This window comes from Lissotriton vulgaris, chromosome 7 (genome assembly GCF_964263255.1).
Source record: "Lissotriton vulgaris chromosome 7, aLisVul1.2, whole genome shotgun sequence".
NCBI lineage: Eukaryota > Metazoa > Chordata > Amphibia > Caudata > Salamandridae > Lissotriton > Lissotriton vulgaris.
In genome coordinates this window covers 1,375,374,847-1,375,398,265 of record NC_141695.1, presented here as the reverse complement: position 1 = coordinate 1,375,398,265, position 23,419 = coordinate 1,375,374,847, and positions in this window count along the sequence as shown.

Below are 23,419 nucleotides of genomic sequence, written 5' to 3'. Positions count from 1 at the left end.
GAAATTAAAATAAGCAGGAAGGTGTCAGCATAGGCAAAGATTTCAGTAGAAACCTTTTAAAAGCAGAACCAAGTGTGTGGCATTTAGCCTTACACTAGGGGTGGGCGGCCAGCTACGCTCCGTGCACGGAGTGTGCGTAGTGCCGCCTACTCCGCATTTTGCGGAGCGGGGCGTTGCCAGGAGGCACTACGCACGCTCCGCAGACGGAGCGTAGCTGGCCGCCACCCGCCTCCCTCCCGCCCTCCCTAAATACTTTAAATTAAAGGAATAAATTAATTTAAAACGCACTTACCTTGCCCGCCGCTGCCCGCCGCGTCCCCGGGGCTCGCTATCTTCCGTCTTCTTTACTAATGCGCATGCGCGGGCGGCCGCGCATGCGCATTTTCTCGTGAGAAATGCGCATGCGCGGCCGCCCGCGCATGCGCATTAGTAAAGAAGACGGAAGATAGCGAGCCCCGGGGACGCGGCGGGCAGCGGCGGGCAAGGTAAGTGCGTTCTAAATTAATTTATTCCTTTAATTTAAAGTATTTAGGGAGGGCGGGAGGGAGGCGGGAGGCGGGTGGCGGGGCTGGCGGCCAGTGGTGTTTGCAGAGTGGGGCTACGCGGAGTGCGGAGGTGGGCGTAGTTTCTCGCCCACTTCGCGTAGCTCCGCAAAGCCCCACTCCGCCAACTCCGCCCAGGGTTACCTTACACTCTCAGAGAAATTGAGTTGAGAAGTCTGTACCTTTTCAAGGCAGCAAGGGGTCTGGTCTTCTTCAACAAAGGACCCCTCAGTGAACCTAAAGGATTCAAAGATGATCACATTTCCAAAGGTAGCCAATACCAGTAGTTTTCCACTCTCCCAAGAATGACATTTTCTTTTTCTCTTGATCCATCAGGCGACCTTGAATGTCTCCTTTTCCTAGATACCACATGAATGGACTCCCCTCATTCAGCTTGTTAGTGCCACATTTCTTTGCCAAAAGTTCTTGCTGGTACCTCGCTATCATAGTACAAAGATACTCCTTTCACTGGCTATAAGATCATGAAGAGGCACCTGCAGAGGAGAAAACATTGCGAAAACAAACCACTTGTACAAATTAAAAGTTAAATATCTAAGACTGTAAGCTCCAAGCCCACATTTATGCTAACTTAGCGAATGACGTCATTATGCACATTGGATACATGGCTATATGTGCACGTACAATTCAAAATAAATGCAACGATTATTAAAGGAAATCAGATTATAAGGCAAACTGTACTTTCAGCATATGCAGTACAACTAGAAAATCATACATGTAAAAGTAAACAAGAACTGCAAATGGTCACATTATAATTAAAACATTAAAGCACAATTCAGAGGCGGTTTCTGTTTGAGGGCGTTGGGGCTCCACCCCTTTACTTTCTGGGTCAAAATAAAAGCAATACTAAAACTGCTTCTTTTAAAAAAAAAATGTGTTCACACTTTAACTATCTTGCTGGGGCGCTGTTGAGTACTGCTACTCACTGTACTTGTTGCTGTGATGGCAGTGACGCTTTCCATAAACTTACTGACCCTGAGCAGGCCCAAAGCTAAGAGTATTTGCCAGGTGGACGAGCTCACAGGCCTGAGGCCTGTGAGGGCATGGACTCATCAAAGGCATAGCCTTGAGGACCAGTCTCCACCCCTTGATTATATGAGGGTAAAAGTAGCCAGAGTTTTTTTTTATGGAAGCCCTGAAATGCTAGGACTTCAAGTCAATCGGAGAGTGGAGAGCATGGTCACCCCACCCTTTAACCAACTCGACATAGAGGGGTGGATCCTATCCTGTGACAAGTTATGAAAGGGTGGGGCAGGCGGGAAGCCGAGAAATCGAGTCTGCACAGTTTATCATCAGACTTTTGAAGACACACCGAGCTGACTCGAGGTATCTGCTTCCCATACTGCAGTTAATGCAGGATGCCATTTAAGTCAGCAGACGCATGGCAAAGATACAGCACACTGCAAGAGCGTGTGCCTGTGTAAAGGAGTTGGAGTTGCCTAGCTTGAGGCTTCCCTTCTAATACAGACAGTCCCCCGCAGCCTCCAAACCTGTGACTGAACCACCAGGTTATATAAGTAAGTATATATATATATAAGTAAATATTTACAAGGAATTGTAATTTGGCAGTTATTGGTTACTTTAAAAAAGTGTGCGTGCTCATTACGTATCTGCAATCTACACACGCGACTTCGAAATATCCTTCGTATGTTGCTTTGTCTTGGCATTCTGACTCATTCTTCATCAGCTCATGCCGCGCTGAAACTGACGCTTGGTGTGCGCCTCAGGTCACGCTGCGTGCAACGTGGTGGCCATCTTTGTTAAGTTATGAGGCTCTTTAACAGTGAATTTTAATGCGCTTTCAACGAAGCACGGTTCGTTGTGTGAGTAGAATTCATTATTCCACAAAACATCGACATCCACAAGAGAAAAAACGGTGAGGAGTTCATTGAGTTGTTTAAATAAGTGAAACTTTGAACAATTGTTCATTGTTTTTTACAATTAAGGAATTATGGCTACATCTACTAGCATGTCTCAACCTCCAGCATTTCTTTCTGAGAAGGGAGAACCAATTCTTCCTTGGAAGAGATGGAGGAATTTATTTGATTCCTATATAGTAGCTATAGGAGGAGAAACATTTTCGGCTTTCAGGAAACAAGCTATTTTACTACACAACTTGAGTGTAGACGGCAGAAATATATATGATAGCATGGATCTAATACCAGTAGGCAATGGTGATGGTGAACCTGCAGATGTGTATGAAATATCCATGACTATGTTGAACATTATTTTGGTCCCAGAATTAATGTGGTTTTGGAACGACACAGATTTTTCACAAGAGTCCAAGGTCCTACTGAACTTGTGGGGAGCAATGTTGCTTCTCTCAAGACCTTGGTACGGACTTGTAAATTTGGAGATCTTTCAGGTTCTCTTGTGAGGGATCAATTAGCAAGGTGTACGAACAGCTCAACGGTACAAGAAAAGCCCACGTTAACTGAAGCTGTGGCCATTGTGGAAGGTTTTGAAAATACTTCCTCTTGGGTTAAAGAAATAAGGAAAAATCGAGAAAACAGTCATCAAACTGAGAGTGAAAGCGCAAAGAAATGTCAAGACGGTGTACGCACACTATCTGATGGTGACATTGGTGATGAATTTTCTGACAACATCGCTAAAGTGTCACTGAATACCAAGAATAAAAATGCATTAAAGAACAGTCAACCTCAACATTCCACTAGTAAAGATGTCATATCACATAATAAACGAGATATACATCAGCGACGTTCTTTTGATCATGAGAGGAATAGTGACTATCAAAGAGGGCGATGTTATAGATGTAGTTTTTCTCATTTGTCAATTTTCCCAAATGTTATGCTAGAGATTCTGTGTGCAACAACTATGGGGTCAAGGGACACTATGCTCATGTTTGCAAGTCATAGAAAAAAAAAGAGTACAAGTGAAGATGTTCCTGATGCTATCCGCACTGTGGTTGTGTCTAATATACCTGAGAGTGATGGAATGGTTGAGTCTGAAAAAATGAGTATACCTTTTTGTAAAATATGTATGGACGATAATGAGTTCTAGGTCATGGCTGACTCAGCCCTCCTTTTACCTTGATAGGTAACAAAATTTAGGATGAGATTGTGGGACAGGAGAATGTAACACTTTTACCTCCTGACATTGCTCCTCTTAGGCATGGTGGATCTCGTATTGATATAATTGGATATGTGGTGGCAAGGATGGTGTTTAAGGGAAGAGATACAGTTGGAAACGTTTATGTAACTGTGAGGGGAGATAATCTTGGTTGGAGACATTAAGGTGATTTAGGAATAATCCTGAAGCCCAGTGCCAAGAATCCACGGATTATGTCCAAGTTATGTTGATGGATGGTGTGTATGAGAATCCACAGATTATGTCAGTTGATGCAGTGAATGAAGTGAGTAAATATTTTAAAGATTTTTCTGAGGTATTTTCTGATGCTCTTGGTTGTCTCAAAGGTTTTGAGCATCGTATCATTCTATAAAATCAGCAAAAACATGTGTCCACAAAGTGCGGAGAGTGCCAAATTTGATGGTTGAACCCTTGAGGCTTGCACTGGAAAGATTGGTGAAGTTGGGTGTAATTGAAGAAACTGAGGCCTCGGAGTGGTTAGCTCCAGTGGTTTTGGCACCCAAGGATGGTGGTTCTGCTGTGAGAATGTGTGTGGACTTGTGCGGATTGAATGAATGGATCTGGGTGGACCGACAGTCTCTCCCCAATATAACTGAGTCTATTAGCTTGCTGAAAGGATCCAACATTTTCAGCGTACTAGACTTATCATCTGCTTATCATCAGATCACCGTTCATAAGGATTCCGATCATTTAACATCTTTTGTCACTTCCTTGGGAGCGTATCGATTTTTGAGGATGCCTTTCGGGTTAGCCTCAGCCGCAGCCTGTTTTCAAAGAGTAATGAGAATGATTTTGGGGAGTTTACCCAACGTCCTGTTTTTTCAGGACGATATTTTAGTGTTTGGTAAAAAAGAGTGTGAGCATGAGATGGTTCTGAGATCTGTGTTGAACAAACTGAAGGAGAGAGGACTCACTGTCAAAAGAGAAAAGTGCTGAATTGGACTGAAGTCTGTTAACTATCTTGGTCATGTGATTTCTGGAGATGGTATACAACCAAAGCTGGAGCTTGTGGAGAGTGTTGTCAAAGCTCCTGCACTTGAAGACAAAGAGCACGTTAGATCCTTCTTAGGTATGGCGAAGTTCTACTCTAAGTTTGTCAAAGGTTTTGCGAGTGTTGTTGAGCCTATTCGGATTTTGCTAAAAAAATGAGCCCGGTTTGTGTGGACACCTGAATGTGAGGCAGCTTTCAACTTAATAAAGTTATAAATTGGGAAAATGTCAACTTTAGGTCACTATGACTCCAAGTTAAAAACCATTCTGAAATTGATTCCAGTCTCAGAGGACTTCGAGCCTTTGCTTCTAGAGCCCTTAGAGAAGCTGAAGTCAATTACTCTTGTATTGAAAGGGAAGCATTGAGTGTGTTTTGGGCGGTACAACATTTCAAGTTTAATCTTTGGGGGATTCTGTTCGTTGTGAAATCCGATCATTGCACCCTTGTACAAATCTTTTCGTGTCATCACAGTGATCACAAGACTCCTAGACTTAAGAGATGGAGTGAAGGCCTGCAGGAGTCAGGTTAAAATAATAAGCCTGCTGACTGTTTGTCCCGGTTGCCCGTTGAGATTGAACACGCACAGGAGGATGTTGAATGTGTGAATTGGATGATTTATTCATTTATTTGAATTTATATATTAGCGCATAGCTACCCACAAGGGTTTCCAGGCGCTATATGGAACAGCAGAGGTTAGAGAGACCTATTGGCTGAACAGTAGAGTTTTGAGAGATCTACGGAACAGGAGAAGGTTAGGTTGCAAGCGGAGAGGTAGTGGCAGGGCATTCCATAAGGTGGGGCCCAAGTAAGCGAATGAGCGTCCTCCCATTCGAGCAAGTCTAACTTTGGGAATTTGGAATTTCTCTTGGGTGGAGGACCGGAGGGTGCGGTAAGGAACATAGGGACTAGCTAGAAGTTGTAGATAACGTGGAGACATTGCATGCTTAATGCAAAACATGTAAGTCAATGCCTTGAACTTGACCCGTTTCTCCATACAAAGCCAGTGGAGGTCTGCCAGCAGCCCGGACGCCGGGACAGTTCTAGGTGCTCGGCAGAGCAGTCTAGCAGCCGCGTTTTGTACTCGAGGCAATTTGCGTGTTACCTCTTTGTTAGCTCCCAGATAAAGAATGTTCCCATAATCCAGCCAAGATGTTACAAGGGCTTCGATTACGGTGCGCTGGGCGTCAAGTGGGAGCATCCACACAATCTTCCTCAGCAATTTTAGGATGGTGAAGCAAGTGGCCGCGACCTTGGTGGCTTGTTGCCGCATAGAAAGGGTGTCAACGATGATGAAGCCGAGGTTGCGTACTTGGGTAGAGGGTTGAGGGAATGTGCCTATTTCAGGCGGCCAATGTTGAGGGCCCCAGAGTCCTCAATCTTTACCCAGAATCTGGACCTCAGTTTTGTCGCCATTGAGTTTTAAAAGGTTGGCGTTCATCCAGGTCACCACTTTGCTAAGGCCTGATCTGAGTGCAGACGGCTCAGATGTTTTCCCGTCTGAGAGAGAGAAGATAATCTGGGTGTCGTCCGCATATGAAAAAAGCGACAACCCAGATTCTTTGACCAGATCTGCCAGGGGTCTAACGTAAATGTTGAACAGAAGGGAGCTAAGAGTAGAGCCCTGGGGACACCATATGGTGAAGAGTGAGACTTAGATTTAGAGGTGGAAGAGAAGACCCGAAAGTTGCAGTCAGAGAGAAAGGATCTAAGCCAGGTCAGAGCCGACCCAGTGACCCCAGAGGTTTGTAGGGCCTTTAGAAGTAGGGTGTGGGAGACCGTATCAAAGGCCGCGCTCAAGTCAAATAAGATCAAGGCCATGGTTTCGCCCGCATCACTGTTGTGCCGAAGCATTTCAGTGACCCATAGGAGGGTGGACTCAGTGGAGTGGCCGCTCCTGAAATCGGACTGATGCAGCAGCCCATTGGTTTCAATAAACTTAGATAAATGCCCGTTAATATGTCTCTCAAGGATTTTAGAGAGGGCGGGCAGAAGAGAAATTGGACGGAAGTGAGACGGGAATGCAGGGTCGGAGTAACCCTGGGCGAAGCACTACACTACGCTCGCGGAGTTTGCAAAGTTTGCGCAACTTCGCACTACTCGAGCTGCACGTAGCACAGTGCAAACACGCGTAGTGCAGCATAGCATAGTGCAGCGGTCTTTTTTTGCTTGTTCGCGGTCCTTGACTACATGTTCGCGACCGCGAGCAAGCAAAATCACATCCCGGCAAGATTCTCAACGCGGGGAGGTCAGGTTTCTCATTGTGAGTGGTTGTGCATGCTCGCAACCGCTCTCAATGAGAAACTACCAGTTTGCGTTGAGAAAGCTGCTGCTCGAGTAATAATCTACTCGAGCAGCAGAAAACTACAGCTCGCACTGTGCAAGATGCCGATTTCAATGATTGCACAGTGCCGGATGCTTGTCCGCACTGTGCAATCATTGAAAACGCATCTTGCACAGTGCAAACATGCTACTACGCAGCTTGCGTAGTGCTACGTGAAGTTCGCATAGAGCGAAGGTCAATTTGCGTAGCTTCGCGAAGCTCTACTTCGCGAACTACGCCCACCCCTAGGTCGGAGTCCGTTTTCTTTAATAATGGAACCACCATTGCATGTTTCCAGTTGATGGAGCTTTCATTATCAAAAGAAGAATGGTTCATGTGTGCTAATAATGATAAAGTGTTTTCGTCCCTTAAAACAATTATCTCCAGGGGTTGGCCAGATTGTAAAGATCTTGACTGTGATCTGAAGCCTTTCTGGACTGTGAGGAATGACCTCACCTTTTGTCAGGGAAGTCTCATGAGAGGAGACAGAGTGGTTCCGCCTGGTGAGCTAAAAGAAAGGGTAGTCAATTTGGCTCACAAGGGGCATTTGGGTAGGAGGCTCACCAAGGCACGGGTCAGTGAAAAGTACTGGTGGCCTGGTATGGATAAGATGGTAGAATCTGTTGTTACAGATTGGCACTTTGTGCCATTAATGATAAATCTCGTACTACTGGTCATACTCCTCTGTCACCTGTGGAGGTTCCTGATGCTGGTTGGACAAAGCTAGGTTTGGATATAGTTGGTCCTTTTGAGTTAATGCCTTCTCATTCATGAGAGATTTGTAGTTCATTTGGCCAACTACACCTCAAAATGGGTAGTTTCAAAATGTATGGGTGCTGTTAACTCAAGGTCAGTTATTGAATTCTTAAAGGATGTGTTTGTTTTGGAAGGAATCCCTAGGTATTTAATCACTGACAATGGAGTACAATTTACTTCTCATGAGATGGATACTTTTCTTGGAGATCTTGGAGTTATTCATCAGAAGACAGGTCTGTATTCTCTACAGGCTAATGGTCTCACAGAGAGGATGAACAGAGTTGCCAAGAGTTGTGCTCAACGAGCACAAGATTCAAGGACTTCTTTCAGCAGTGTGCTGAGAAAAACTTGGTGGGCACATCGTACTGTTCCCAATGCTATTTCTCAGAGGTCTCTATTTGAAGCCTTGAGAGGTAGGGTGGCAAGCTCTAAGGTTAATCCAGTTTGGCTTCCTGTTTGGAAGAGTAGTGCTGTGACAGATGAGCTAAAAAAACAGGCTTGCCGAATATCAACAAAAATATAAATAGCAATATGATGACAAGATGTCAGTTAGAGTAAATAAATGGAATTTGGGTGATCATGTGTTGGTGAAGAGAGCTAAGCATGGTCACAAAGGTTCATCTAATTTCTATGGTCCTCTTATTATCACTGCAATTAAATAAAATGGTGTGACTCTAGACAATGGCTGTACCTGGAGTATGTCCACACAGGCGAAATTCACTGAGCCATATAACCGCACAGTTGTTACTCGTGGTTTTGTTCCTGCGAACAGGAGCAAAAACAGTGGTCATTTAAACATACACAGGTGCATGCCTGAGAGATTCAAAGATTATATTTTGTACTGGAGAACCGCAGCCTTAAGGCCCGGTGGCGCAGGGTACGCCTAAATCCCCTGGATTCACCTGCCTTGTCAAAACAGAGACACAGACTCTTCGTATGGCGTAGAATATGGTATTTATTAGCTGCAGCTAGTATAGTGGTCTTAGAAGTCGTCAGTACAACGAGGTTCAAAAGAGACTGCCACTTAACTCCGTGGCGCACAGGTTTATATACGGTACAACACAATGCAAGAATGCAATCACACACAAGCATGAGCTACAGGCAAATGTTATAGACAATGTTTTAAAGCCAAAGCAACTCAAGTTCCCGGTTCTGTTTGTCATTCGAGCCCTTAAGTAAATCACAAATGAATCCACACAATTCGGTTTACTAGCAGAGAAAACACAGCTGTGTGTCGTAGAAGGACAGTCGAGAAACAGGAGAATGCATGAGATGTGTAGCGAAGGACAGCAGATAAGATAACTTAAAGGAAACAATGGTGTGAAATGACATGTAGTCCAGACAGGGATTAATCAGCTCAGACAGGAATTAGTGTACTCGGCCAGACCCTGACACTCGTTAGTAAACATAGGCGAGGAAACCACCTGACACGCAAAGCAGAAACGACAAAAACATCGCGTTCGCCGAGATGCCTGAGTGAGGGCAACACAAAATGGTGGCGATCTCAAAATGGAGGCTGAGCACGAACAAATTCGTAATTTACAGAACCTCAAACCCTACTTTTGCCATTACTCAGGCAAAAACAGACCACCTCATGCTAATCTGAGTCAGAGTCAACACTGATATTCATGAGATCTTCAAGTTGTTGCTGCACCATCATTCTAATATTCTCTGTCTTCTGAGTGGCAGATTGTGGAACGCATAAAGTAGCCAACAGGCCACAAACTGCAGGACCACAATGAACACATAAGCAACAAGAGAATATGACAGCTAAAATTAGTCCAAGGGACGTCAAGATCTTCCATCCCCAAGTTGACAATATTCCCCAAAACCATCCCATAAAAGACCAATCTCCTTCATCCTGATGTATCGACTCGGAGACTGTGTGTAATTTGGAAATGGCTTGGTATACTGCTGGAGCGTCATCTGGAATAGTGTGGTTTAACAGCATATTGCCTACATCTGTAAACACATCGACCAAAATTACGTTATGTATATGTCTTTTTGTATTTTATTCTGTTTATGTAAAATGTATGTGTCTTGAAAATTTTATGAAATAAGAAAGAAAAAAATAATGGATAAAATAATAATTTTCTAAAAATATCAAAAATAAATTATATTTCAAACTCATATTGTACCTATCATGTGCTCTATTTGAATGTCATTTGTTATATGAAAACGATATGTGGATCACTTTAGGGCAGTAGATATCCTATTGTTTGCTAATTAAGTCCTTTACTTACCTGCGTCATCTGGAATATAAATGCAGCAACTAGATCCGATCAATCTACAGACACCTCCTCGATCTGCTAAGATCACGTCTAGCGCAATTCGGTTCTGAAGCGTCATAAGATGGTCCGCTTGAAGCTCTGCCGGAATGTTACCTATCGCACCTGCGGTAACATTAATAGTGGTCTCAACCACCCGAACCAATTGCCTAATGTGTCTGCTGTTGACCATTGGACCCCAAAAGGGAAGGAATCCTTTAAGGAAGTCTCCTTCCTCTTGTTCTGCCGTGTCTTTGGCATCGAATACGCCTCTGCTATGTCTAACTCTATGATGGTCTGACAAAGCCGTATATGTAGGGGGAAGGAGAAAAGCTATGTAGCAGGTTCCAGAAAAGTTAGAAGGTAACCAAGTGTGAGCTCGATCATTACAAACAAAATATGTTCCTTGAGACGGAACTAGCGAAGGAAAATCAAGAGACGAAAGAACATACGTATATGTACATTTCTGGATATCGTCAACTTTCTTGCTGTTAATCTGGAGACAAAGATTTCCTTTATGGGCACAGTCCACACTGGGGAAGACTCGCCTTTTCTAGTTTTGTCGCTGAGAATGGAGACATAGTGGGTAACATTCCATCCATCATAAGCTTTCTTTTAATCTAATGGAATCTTACTCTTCTCTACAATCTTAGCCATTACCACTATGCTTTTTATCAAGGAGCTGTGACTAAAATCTAATCCATTCCCAGGAGTTCTCACAGGGCTTCTAAGTCTGTTGTGGTATGCGGCCGAAAACATTGTCAAATAGGCCCAAGCTGAACCTTCGTATGAAAAAGGATGAACCAGATATGGCATTCCCTTTTGTGTATTGTGTGGCATGAGTCCGCACACCCAACAGTCAGTCATGTTAATGGCCAACTGATGTTGGTGCAACAACTGGATAAACGTATTGTTCATATACTCGGCTCTCCTTATCTGTTCATGAGGGGGTAAAGTATGCATTTTGTGCGAAAAGACAGAAAGTCGAGAAGGCAAAGAAGTCGTAGTATTAGCAACATTTCTTGATTGTAAAATATGAATGATCCATCCTGTGCAGGCTAATAAAATACACAAAAACATAAGAACACACAAAGCTAGGCCAAATCGACTACGTAATAATTTACAATATTTTGATCTCATTTCTTGCTTCCTATTTTCCCTACCTACAATTATTGTACCATCCATCTTTATCTAAAAAAAATGTCGCTCACGGCACTCTTCTTCGATCACTCAGCTAATCACTTCTGTATATCCTGAGGCACTAGCCGCTTACTAAAAGAACAGAATCAGATTACAGTCTGAGTCTCCTACAGTGACCCTGCGACGGAGACAGATGGCACGTCTAGTACTAATATTACACAAAAAGGCAAAAAGACAAAAAAAGGGAATGTCTTTCATTAATAAAAAGTGTTCAAGAGTTCAGTTCATTGGGCCTTGGTCTTAAATTGTAGCGTGTTTTGCTCGGCAGGGTCTGATCTTGGAACAGTGATTCTGGGTTGGTGGTGTCTATTCGACGATGCACAGGCTCAGCAGCTTGAAGAATATCGTCATCCGCTTTTTCAGACTGAGTCCCATAAATCTGAGCATCACTGAACGGGACAAAACAAGCTACTGCTGCAGTGTCCGATTCTCTTACACCACTGCGAGTCCGCTGATCAAAGGGTAATGGAAGTGGCACCTTTTTACAGTGCACTCCATGTATCCAATTGCGTTTTCCCACCACCTTGACGGCCGTGCGAGTAACGAGCAACACTTGCGTAGGCGTGGACCACCGAGGCTCCAAATTCTTAGTCCGTTGAAAATTCTTCACAGAGACCCAGTCGCCGGGCACGATAGTGTGACCTGGGTCTGTGGAGGCCTCCGGCAGAACACTCTGTACCTGTTGACGAATAACACTGAATTTAGTAGTCAGATCGTGCAAATAGTCAATTAACAGAGGATATGGTATGTCTGAGTATCTTTTGGGACGGGGGACACCCCAAACATTAGCTGGGCATCCAAATACCACTTCATATGGACTAAGTCCCATGCGAGAGTGTACAATAGTTCTGGTTGACAAAAGAGCTAGGGGCAAGGCATCAGGCCAAACAAGACCTGTACTGGCTTGGATCTTCGCCAGCTTAAGCTTGAGCGTACCATTATAACACTCAACTAAACCCGCTGACTGTGGATGGTTTGCCGCATGGAATTTTTGTTTGATTCCAAGACCAGAACATACTTTCTGCATTATCTGGCCTACAAATTCACTTCTATTGTCACTCCAGACAATGCGCGGCAAACCAAACCTAGGGAAGAATTCCTTAATTAGTACTTTAGCAGTTGACAGAGCAGTGTTATCTTTCTAGGGGTAGACCTCTATCCAGCGGGAAAAGGCACATACCACCACCAGAACGTACTTGAGGTTGTTGCAGCGATCCATATGGATGTAATCGATCTGCAACACCTCAAAGGGATATGACGGGGGAGCAAAATTACCTGCTGGAGTTGGGGTTCCTTTTCCTGGGTGTTGCATTAAACAAACAATGCAATGTTTAACCACATTTTCTGCACATTTCGGAATTCCTTAATTCTGCCATACTGGGGCCAAAAGCTTACATTTGCCTTTTGCACTAATGTGAGCTGGGCCATGAGCCATAGTCACGACCGGCAACACATAAGCGTCCGGTAACAACCATCGCTGATGTTCCGACAACTCCGTCCAACAACCTGTCGAATCTAACATTCCTGTCCTTTCTTTCCACATACTCAATTCTTTCTCAGTGGCTTCTCCCTGAATCGTTTTTACACTCTCAATCGTATTTTCACACATTCCAATTTCCCTCACCCAATTTGCAGGGCCTACCACATACATTCGACTAGTGGTGTTTCTAGCTGTAGTTTTCGCTACCTCGTCTGCAAACGCATTTCCACGACCCACACCATCTGTGATTTTCTTATGTGCGCTGCACTTTATGATCGCTATCTGTGCTGGTAAAGTAAGTGACTCAAGAAGATCAGTCACCAACTGACCATGCTGAATCTTTGTCCCGTGAGAGGTAAAGAATCCTCTCTCCCTCCACAACTTTCCAAAAATATGCGCAACACCGAACGCGTACTGACTATCTGTGTACACATTCACTCTCTTTCCCTTCGACAGCATACATGCTCTAGTCAAAGCTATCAATTCAGCTGCTTGGGCTGAATTATGTCCAATACGTGCCATCTCAACAATAGTGCATAAGGTGGTGACAGCATAGGCAGAAGTGGTTTCTCCATTCGGGAGCTTAAAACAAGAGCCGTCCACCCATAGGATCCCATCCGGGTCCTTGAGCGGAGTGTCCTTTAAATCAATCCCCCCCTTCGTCTCTTCTTCTGTTCGAAGTAAACTATCATGCTTTTCCTGATCGTCTTTCTCATCTGGGAGTGGCAACAGTGTAGCTGGATTTAGCGTGTCACATCTTTTGATATGTATATGACTCGCTAGAAGTGTCAGCTCGTAACCAGACAACCGAGCACTCGTGAGATGTTGCGTCTTAGTTCTATTTAACAAAGTATCCACTGCATGTGGAACCATAACAATGAGCGTGTTATCCAATACTAATCCGGCAGACTGTCTGATAGAAATTGCGGCAGCTGCTGTAGCTCTAAGACAACTGGGCAAAGCTTTAGCTACTGGGTCTAATGTAGCGGAGAAATAGGCACATGGCCTTTGCTTATCTCCGAATTGCTGTGTCAAGACTGACAACGCGCAACCTTCTCTCTCATGAACGTACAATGTAAAGGTCTTACTATAATCTGGGGTACCCAACACTGGAGCCGAGCACAGGGCAGTACGTAAATCAACAAAACTTTTCTGACATTCATCCGTCCAAGGGAGCGGATGGGGCGTATCTTTCAACGTTAATGCCACCAATGGTTTGGCCAAAAGTGAAAAATTGGGAATCCATTGTCTACAGTAGGAAGTAATACCCAAAAGGCACGTACTTCTCTCTGTGTGGTGGGTACAGACATCTGTGAAATAGCATGAATACGTTCTGGGGTCAATCGCCTTCCCTCCTTCGACAAGAGATGACCTAAGTAGGTCACTTCTTGTTGGACATACTGCAACTTGGAGGGCGATACTTTGTGATTCAGAACAGCTAGATGGTGCAACAACGCAACAGTCACATTCTTACACACATCTTCCGTATCAGCAGCCACCAGCAAATCATCCACATACTGAACAAGCGTAGCACCTGGAGCAAAGGAAAAGTATCAAGTTGACATTTAAGAGCTTTGCTGTAAATAGAGGGACTTTTACAATAGCTTTGAGGAGCTCTCTTAAATCGGAAGCTTCGGCCACCCAAAGAGAAACCAAAAATATCCCTACTTTCCTCAGCAATGGGAATGCTAAAGAAAGCATTCTTAAGATCGATCACCAAGAACCAAGCCGCTGAAGCCGGAATCATCGTCAATAAAGCTGTAATGTCCGGAACAACAGGAAACTGTGGTACCACTATTTTATTGACTTCCCTCAGGTCAATAACAAATCTATAGACAGGAGGCTGTGAGGGATCCGTCCTCTTAAGGATCGGAAGAACAGGACTATTACAAACATTGCCTCTGGTCTCTTCGGCCACACCTTTCTGAATGAAATCATCAACAATAGCCAACAATGCTCTCTCTCCATCACTAGAAATACGATATTGAGGAATGCGTGGCATTCGAACATTATCTTTAACTGTGAAAACTTACGGTGGGATCGCAAGACGACCCATGTCGTTCGGGCCCGTGGCCCAAAGACTTTCTGGAAGAGAACGTAACTCAGGTGGAAACTTGTCCCGAGATAAATACATAGGGGACATCAATCTTTTTCCCAAAGTGAGATGCACACTAGAAGGGGAACAAATACAATGGTGCATGCAGTCGTTTTAACAAATCTAAGCCCAGTAAATTCTCACCACAACCAGTTGTCAAGATAAGTGGAGCTTCCAAATCATAAGGACCAATCGAAACTGGCAAGGGGCAAGAAACCGGATTACGGACTGGAGCGCCAGAAAATCCCACAGAAGTATTTATTAAGCCAGACAAAGGGGCCCCAGGGAGTTTAGAATAAATGATCGAACTTCTCATCGCACCAGTATCCAAAAGAAACGGTTCTGAAACACCCATTGCATTGACAGTTACATACGGCCCATTTTGATCTACTGGAATCAACACAACTCCCTCACTTCGTCCTTGGCTGTCCTATTCAGTCTGAAAATTGTCAGCCCTCTCTTCAACGTAGTAATCATCATTGTAATACTGCGTAGACAGAACCGTCTGCTGGTCAAAGTAATTCGAGGTAGATGGGACACGAGAACGCTGCTCCTGAGAGGACGCACCTCGTCCTCTTCCCCTAGATCCTGTCTGAAAATTCCCACGACCTCGAGAAGCAGACATCCCATTATTACGCTGTAATAAGACCGGACAACTATGTTTGAAATGTCCTTCCTCCCTACAATATGCACATCGATTAGGACCTAATGAAGGTCTCGGCGTAAAATACTCAGGCTTTTGCAACAGTCTCTGAAACTGTGGAGGCTGCTGAAACTGAGTGTTTTCCTGATGCTGATTCGAGTGAGGCGGATACGCCTGCTGTAAAAGAACTTTAGTTTTCAAATCCTTATTTTTCTTCTCTTGCTTCTCCTTCTCCTCCTTATCCCTATTCTCATAATATTGTGCAGTAGCCAATATTTTAGCAGGAGAAGAGACAGCCCATGCACTTTCAGAACTCTTCAATTTATTCGATAATTCAGGGAGCAAATTATATACAAACTTGTCCACAAACAATCGCTGACCACCCTCTACACTCAAGTCCTGACCACTGTGGTCTATAAACATTTCTTCGAAACGAGTGAAAAAGTCCGAGACACTTTCATCTTTCTTTTGCTTACACGCGGCCAACTTATCCCAATTTACTCGTACCGCAGGCATCATTGTCTTCATTAACTCAATTATTCTACCTGGAAGAACCATAATCAAATTCTCGGGTTTTGCACCACCCACCTGATTTGCATCCCCAGCTCTAATAGCAGCCCAATCACCACCCAATTCGGCTAAATGATTCTCCCTACGAATCCTTGCCCATATACCTTGCGGAACAACATTCCCAAATAACATATCAATGTCGGCCAAATTGATAATACAAGCATCAACTGTTTGGGACAATTCTTTATAATATCCAGCAGGATTTTTACAGGGGTCGGGAAGAGTTTGTTTAAGCGCCAATACTTCAGACCTCTTCCAGGGTTCGTGAACCCTTATACGCTGGAAATGAGCAGGGATTAGAGGTGGGCCAATCACCTCTTCTCTCCATACAGGAGGGACTTCACGCATCGGAAAGAAACATTGTTCGAAATGCAATGAGTCTAGTTACCGCCTCCTCAACTCGATGTCCTACAATAAAACCTTTGTCAAAATCACCTTGTAATTTCAGGAGGTCCGAAGGGACTGTATCTAACTCAATATCTTCCCAACTTCTAATAAGAGTGTGACACATGATGTTGAAAACATATCTCTGCGTGGGCTCCCCCCATTGATGAAAGCAACTCATGATGTCATCAGTACTATATTCTGGTCCATGCTCAATCCATTTGCGAGCGAGAGAACTCAAAGCTACTTTCTCGGCCGCAAAAGGAAGCTGACAACGAGATTGACGTCTAGAGAAAGCTGGAGACATTTTTATAGATCTAACAAAAGGAGAAAAGAAACTGGTAACAGCATCTGCTATCCTCCTCTGTGAAATAGGAGAATCCCTCGAAAGAATAGGAGGTATTACGGATGTAGAAGGTAGCAGAGACTGAAACGTAGCAGGCTGAAGAAGAGGAGCGGGAGAAGGCGGGGGCTGAAGTACAAGCTGCGAGGGCGTAGCAGAAGTAGACAAGGAAGCATTAATGAGCTGAGCTGGTTGCTGGACAATCAGTAATTGAGCAACCACTTGTTGAGCAACAGGAGGGGTTAACGGAGGTGCATTCACATTCTGAACATAGGGCGGAGGTGATTTTAATAAACAAGACATTAGGGAATCTTCTTCTAATTCCTTACTTTTATCTGAAGAGGAAGTAGGCAACATCGGATAGCATCTATCTATCGCCATACGATGTTGTCTCTCTAATATCTCCTTCGCATCATCTACTTCGTTATCCTTAAACTGCTGGGCAGCCTGAAGAACTGACATGTCTTGTGTTTTCTTAGCCTTTTTCGCTTGCTTGATTTCTTTTTGGTTGGCTTCTTTGCGCTAGAGGCGAAAGGAGTCAAACATAGCCAGCCGGGCTTTTCTTTTAAACAGAATCGTTTCTAAATGATCTAATATAGCAGAATCAAAGCTACCATTCGGCTACCATTCTGGGGCCATCTCAAACCTCCACTATTTTTCGTATATCGGACCCATGTCTCGTTAAAGGTAATGGGACCAATACCATGTTTCGAATGGAGCTCATAAGTCGGACTTCCAACCGGAGGGATCGGACATGACTCCTCCAACTGGGAATCCCTTGTACAACCCAAACAACAAAATCTTTTGAACTTACTCTGCCCAGGCATCGTCACTTCTCTGGACTGATCACAAACAACAAGGGGTATAGATTAGTGAAACAGTACAATCATACTTACCCCTTGGCTTCAGCTATTGCAATATCTGAACAGAGACTAAGAATAAAAACAAAACAAAGGTCTGTGGGAGCGACCCACCAAATACTTAACTAAGAATCGTTCTGCGCCAGCAAAGGTCCGTCTATCGTCTCGCTCTACCAAAATTCATCAGAAGGGTCCAAGGCAGGGCAACAGTCAAGGCAGCAGTCGTCAGCAGCCGTCGGAAAGGAGTAGCCGCGCCGTCAAAGACCTTCGGTCCACTTCCGACATACAGGGGTCAATCACGTGGTGCGCTTCCTCCGGAGTTTTCTTGCGGGGCTCCTCACGACCCTCGGGCTCAACCGCTACCGCTGAAGTCCCGCCACGCATTGGGCGCCAGTGGGAGAATCGCAGCCTTAAGGCCCGGTGGCGCAGGGTACGCCTAAATCCCCTGGATTCACCTGCCTTGTCTAAACAGAGACACAGACTCTTCGTCTGGCATAGAAGATGGTATTTATTAGCTGCAGCTAGTACGTTGGTCTTAGAAGTCGTCAGTACAACGAGGTTTAAAAGAGACTGCCACTTAACTCCGTGGCACACAGGTTTATATACGGTACAACACAATGCAAAAATGCAATCACACACGAGCATGAGCTATAGGCAAATGTTATAGACAATGTTTTAAAGCCGAAGCAACTCAAGTTCCCGGTTCTGTTTGTCATTCGACCCCTTAAGTAAATCACAAATTAATCCACAGAATTCGGTTTACTAGCAGAGAAAACACAGCTGTGTGTCGTAGAAGGACAGTCGAGAAACAGGAGAATGCATGAGATGTGTACCGAAGGACAGCAGATAAGATAACTTAAAGGAAACAATGGTGAGAAATGACATGTAGTCCGGACGAGGATTAATCAGCTCAGACAGGAATTAGTGTACTCGGCCAGACCCTGACACTCGTTAGTAAACATAGGCGAGGAAACCACCTGACACGCAAAGCAGAAACAACAAAAACATTGCGTTCGCCGAGCTGCCTGAGTGAGGGCAACACAAAATGGCGGCGATCTCAAAATGGAGGCTGAGCACGAACGAATTCGTAATTTACAGAACCTCAGTACTGATGTATCTTTTCTTGCTTGTGTTTAGTTTCTATTATTCTCTTATATTTTATGTTTTCTTAAGTTTTAGGTTATAATTAGAGATCATTTATTTCTTGTTTTGTTATTTCATATGACTTTGTAAAGGGGATGTGTTGTAATTAAAGTAGCGTAGAATGTAGACTGCATGGGGAAACATCCTTAACAACGAAGTATAAAGTACGACTTACCTGAACAACGAAGTCCCAACCACGATAAATCCTGAACAACGACGTTCTAAACCACGAAGTCCTAAACCACTACTTTTCCCGGACTGCAATGTTAAACTAAGCTATCACGTCACTCATCTCCGCCCCACCCCTTAAACCTGGAAACGGAAGAGAGGCAAACTGGATGACTGCCAATCACGACTGAAGAGCCAAAATGCCAGGCGCATGAGATAAATGCCCGGATTCTGCCAGCTCAAATGCATGTTTCTTCTCTTGTTTTGTTTCTGAGTACGTGCTGTGTGCCCAGCTGTGGTCTCACTATGGTGCGTGAATAAAAATGCGATTTTGAAGAGATAGCGCGCTATTCTTCTTGAATTAGGTAATGCATCTCCCCAACCCCCAACATGACACTTGAATGGAAGTATCAGGCTGACGGGCTCAGAGGAAAGTAGGGAAGCAGCCAGCCTATATATGGCAGCATGCAAACACCACGAGTCTGTCCTCCTCCCCTTCCATACTTTTATAGCGACTTTCAAGTAGGAACAGCCTTGCAATACATGTTCAAAATTATTTCTGTAGAATACTTTTCACACTCTTCAAAAAAGTCAAGTCTGCAGCTGTTATCTGAATTGTTCTCCATCGACCAGGGTGCAAGCAATACCTCATCACTCTGCTCCGATGCTAAGCCAGACGCACTTATAGCTGAGTCCCTTTTTTTATTAACACATACGAGCACTTGATGAACAATATTCACCAAGCTAATATTATTGTTTTCTGGTGCCTTTAAAGTTGCCAAATACTGGTTTGACCACTTTTTTGGAGTTTAATGTGAAAACATTACGAAGAATTATTGTTATTAGAATAGTGCCATCTAACGGCCAGTCACGAAATGTTTTTTTTTCGTGGTTTAGGAGGTCGTTGAAAAAAACAGTAGTGCTTTAGAATAGCTCGTTGTTCAGCTTTCGTGGTTAAGAAAGTCGTGGTTTAGGAAGTAGTTATTTAGTCATACATTCGACTGCATGATCTCATAGATTGTTGGTGGGGCATTCCAGCTGTGGGAGAGCTGTTGGGAGACTGGACTTCTTGGTAATTGCATTGAAATAAACTCTCTCTCAAAAGATTTCTCAGACTGCGATCTTTTATCACTGGGCTCAGCCTATTTCTTTAGTAGTAACCAGTGCTTTAAACGGGCCGGTACTCACCAGTACTGAGTACCGGCACTTCTTAAATTTATCGCTCTGAGTACCGGCACTTCTCTACTGCCCGAGGAGAGTACCGGTACTCATGAAAAGATAGGCTTAGTGCCTGTGAGTGCCAGCGCAGTGGCGAGCAGGAGTGGGCCGTGTCTCTGGGAGCGCGCCGCTTTTGTCTCCGTATCTGAGCACCTGCTGAGCTATTTAGCAGATCGATTTACAAAAGGGGGTGGTGATGAACAGAGTGTCTGAATTGAGCAGACCACTCTTACCCAGTCCAAAGATCAGGGCTTGATCCATCACCGTTATTTATCTCACTGCCCCATCTCAGCTCAGAACCTGGCTATATGCAAATCAGTCTGTCCCTGGCCCAGTGCATCATGGGAACAGGGCAGACTAAACTACCAAGCCAATTCCTTACCAGAAAGGAGCCAAGCTACCGGGGACCGGTTTCTGGCATTTCAGCCTCTTCGGCCCGGCTTGCTTGAATCCTGATGGAGCAGTGAGAAAGGGACTCATGTCTGAGTATACCCTGCCACACCTATAGTGGCCAAAATCGATTTACAAAAGGGGGTGGTGATGAACAGAGTGTCTGAATTGAGCAGACCACTCTTACCCAGTCCAAAGATCAGGGCTTGATCCATCACCGCTCATTGCACCATCAGGATTCAAGCAAACCGGGCCGAAGACGGCTGTAATGCCAGAAACCGGTCCCCGGGAGCTTGTTTCCTTCCCAGTGTAAGAATTGGCTTTTGTAGTTTGGTTTGCCCTGTTCCCATCATGCACTGGGACAGGAACAGACTAATTTGCATACAGCCAGGTTCTGAAACTGGGATGGTGCAGTGAGCTAAAAAACGGTGTTGGATCTAGCCCTGATCTCTTGACTGGGTGAGAGCTTTCTGCTTAATTCAGAGACTCTGTCCCTCACCACCCCTTGTTGTAAATATTTTTGTCCACCCTAAGCGTGGAAGGGTATTCTCAGATGTGAGACCCTTGCTCATTGCACCATCAGGATTCAAGCAAACCGGGCCGAAGACGGCTGTAATGCCAGAAACCGGTCCCCGGGAGCTTGTTTCCTTCCCAGTGTAAGAATTGGCTTTTGTAGTTTGGTTTGCCCTGTTCCCATCATGCACTGGGACAGGAACAGACTAATTTGCATACAGCCAGGTTCTGAAACTGGGATGGTGCAGTGAGCTAAAAAACGGTGTTGGATCTAGCCCTGATCTCTTGACTGGGTGAGAGCTTTCTGCTTAATTCAGAGACTCTGTCCCTCACCACCCCTTGTTGTAAATATTTTTGTCCACCCTAAGCGTGGAAGGGTATTCTCAGATGTGAGACCCTTGCTCATTGCACCATCAGGATTCAAGCAAACCGGGCCGAAGACGGCTGTAATGCCAGAAACCGGTCCCCGGGAGCTTGTTTCCTTCCCAGTGTAAGAATTGGCTTTTGTAGTTTGGTTTGCCCTGTTCCCATCATGCACTGGGACAGGAACAGACTAATTTGCATACAGCCAGGTTCTGAAACTGGGATGGTGCAGTGAGCTAAAAAACGGTGTTGGATCTAGCCCTGATCTCTTGACTGGGTGAGAGCTTTCTGCTTAATTCAGAGACTCTGTCCCTCACCACCCCTTGTTGTAAATATTTTTGTCCACCCTAAGCGTGGAAGGGTATTCTTAGATGTGAGACCCTTGCTCATTGCACCATCAGGATTCAAGCAAACCGGGCCGAAGACGGCTGTAATGCCAGAAACCGGTCCCCGGGAGCTTGTTTCCTTCCCAGTGTAAGAATTGGCTTTTGTAGTTTGGTTTGCCCTGTTCCCATCATGCACTGGGACAGGAACAGACTAATTTGCATACAGCCAGGTTCTGAAACTGGGATGGTGCAGTGAGCTAAAAAACGGTGTTGGATCTAGCCCTGATCTCTTGACTGGGTGAGAGCTTTCTGCTTAATTCAGAGACTCTGTCCCTCACCACCCCTTGTTGTAAATATTTTTGTCCACCCTAAGCGTGGAAGGGTATTCTCAGATGTGAGACCCTTGCTCATTGCACCATCAGGATTCAAGCAAACCGGGCCGAAGACGGCTGTAATGCCAGAAACCGGTCCCCGGGAGCTTGTTTCCTTCCCAGTGTAAGAATTGGCTTTTGTAGTTTGGTTTGCCCTGTTCCCATCATGCACTGGGACAGGAACAGACTAATTTGCATACAGCCAGGTTCTGAAACTGGGATGGTGCAGTGAGCTAAAAAACGGTGTTGGATCTAGCCCTGATCTCTTGACTGGGTGAGAGCTTTCTGCTTAATTCAGAGACTCTGTCCCTCACCACCCCTTGTTGTAAATATTTTTGTCCACCCTAAGCGTGGAAGGGTATTCTCAGATGTGAGACCCTTGCTCATTGCACCATCAGGATTCAAGCAAACCGGGCCGAAGACGGCTGTAATGCCAGAAACCGGTCCCCGGGAGCTTGTTTCCTTCCCAGTGTAAGAATTGGCTTTTGTAGTTTGGTTTGCCCTGTTCCCATCATGCACTGGGACAGGAACAGACTAATTTGCATACAGCCAGGTTCTGAAACTGGGATGGTGCAGTGAGCTAAAAAACGGTGTTGGATCTAGCCCTGATCTCTTGACTGGGTGAGAGCTTTCTGCTTAATTCAGAGACTCTGTCCCTCACCACCCCTTGTTGTAAATATTTTTGTCCACCCTAAGCGTGGAAGGGTATTCTCAGATGTGAGACCCTTGCTCATTGCACCATCAGGATTCAAGCAAACCGGGCCGAAGACGGCTGTAATGCCAGAAACCGGTCCCCGGGAGCTTGTTTCCTTCCCAGTGTAAGAATTGGCTTTTGTAGTTTGGTTTGCCCTGTTCCCATCATGCACTGGGACAGGAACAGACTAATTTGCATACAGCCAGGTTCTGAAACTGGGATGGTGCAGTGAGCTAAAAAACGGTGTTGGATCTAGCCCTGATCTCTTGACTGGGTGAGAGCTTTCTGCTTAATTCAGAGACTCTGTCCCTCACCACCCCTTGTTGTAAATATTTTTGTCCACCCTAAGCGTGGAAGGGTATTCTCAGATGTGAGACCCTTGCTCATTGCACCATCAGGATTCAAGCAAACCGGGCCGAAGACGGCTGTAATGCCAGAAACCGGTCCCCGGGAGCTTGTTTCCTTCCCAGTGTAAGAATTGGCTTTTGTAGTTTGGTTTGCCCTGTTCCCATCATGCACTGGGACAGGAACAGACTAATTTGCATACAGCCAGGTTCTGAAACTGGGATGGTGCAGTGAGCTAAAACACGGTGTTGGATCTAGCCCTGATCTCTTGACTGGGTGAGAGCTTTCTGCTTAATTCAGAGACTCTGTCC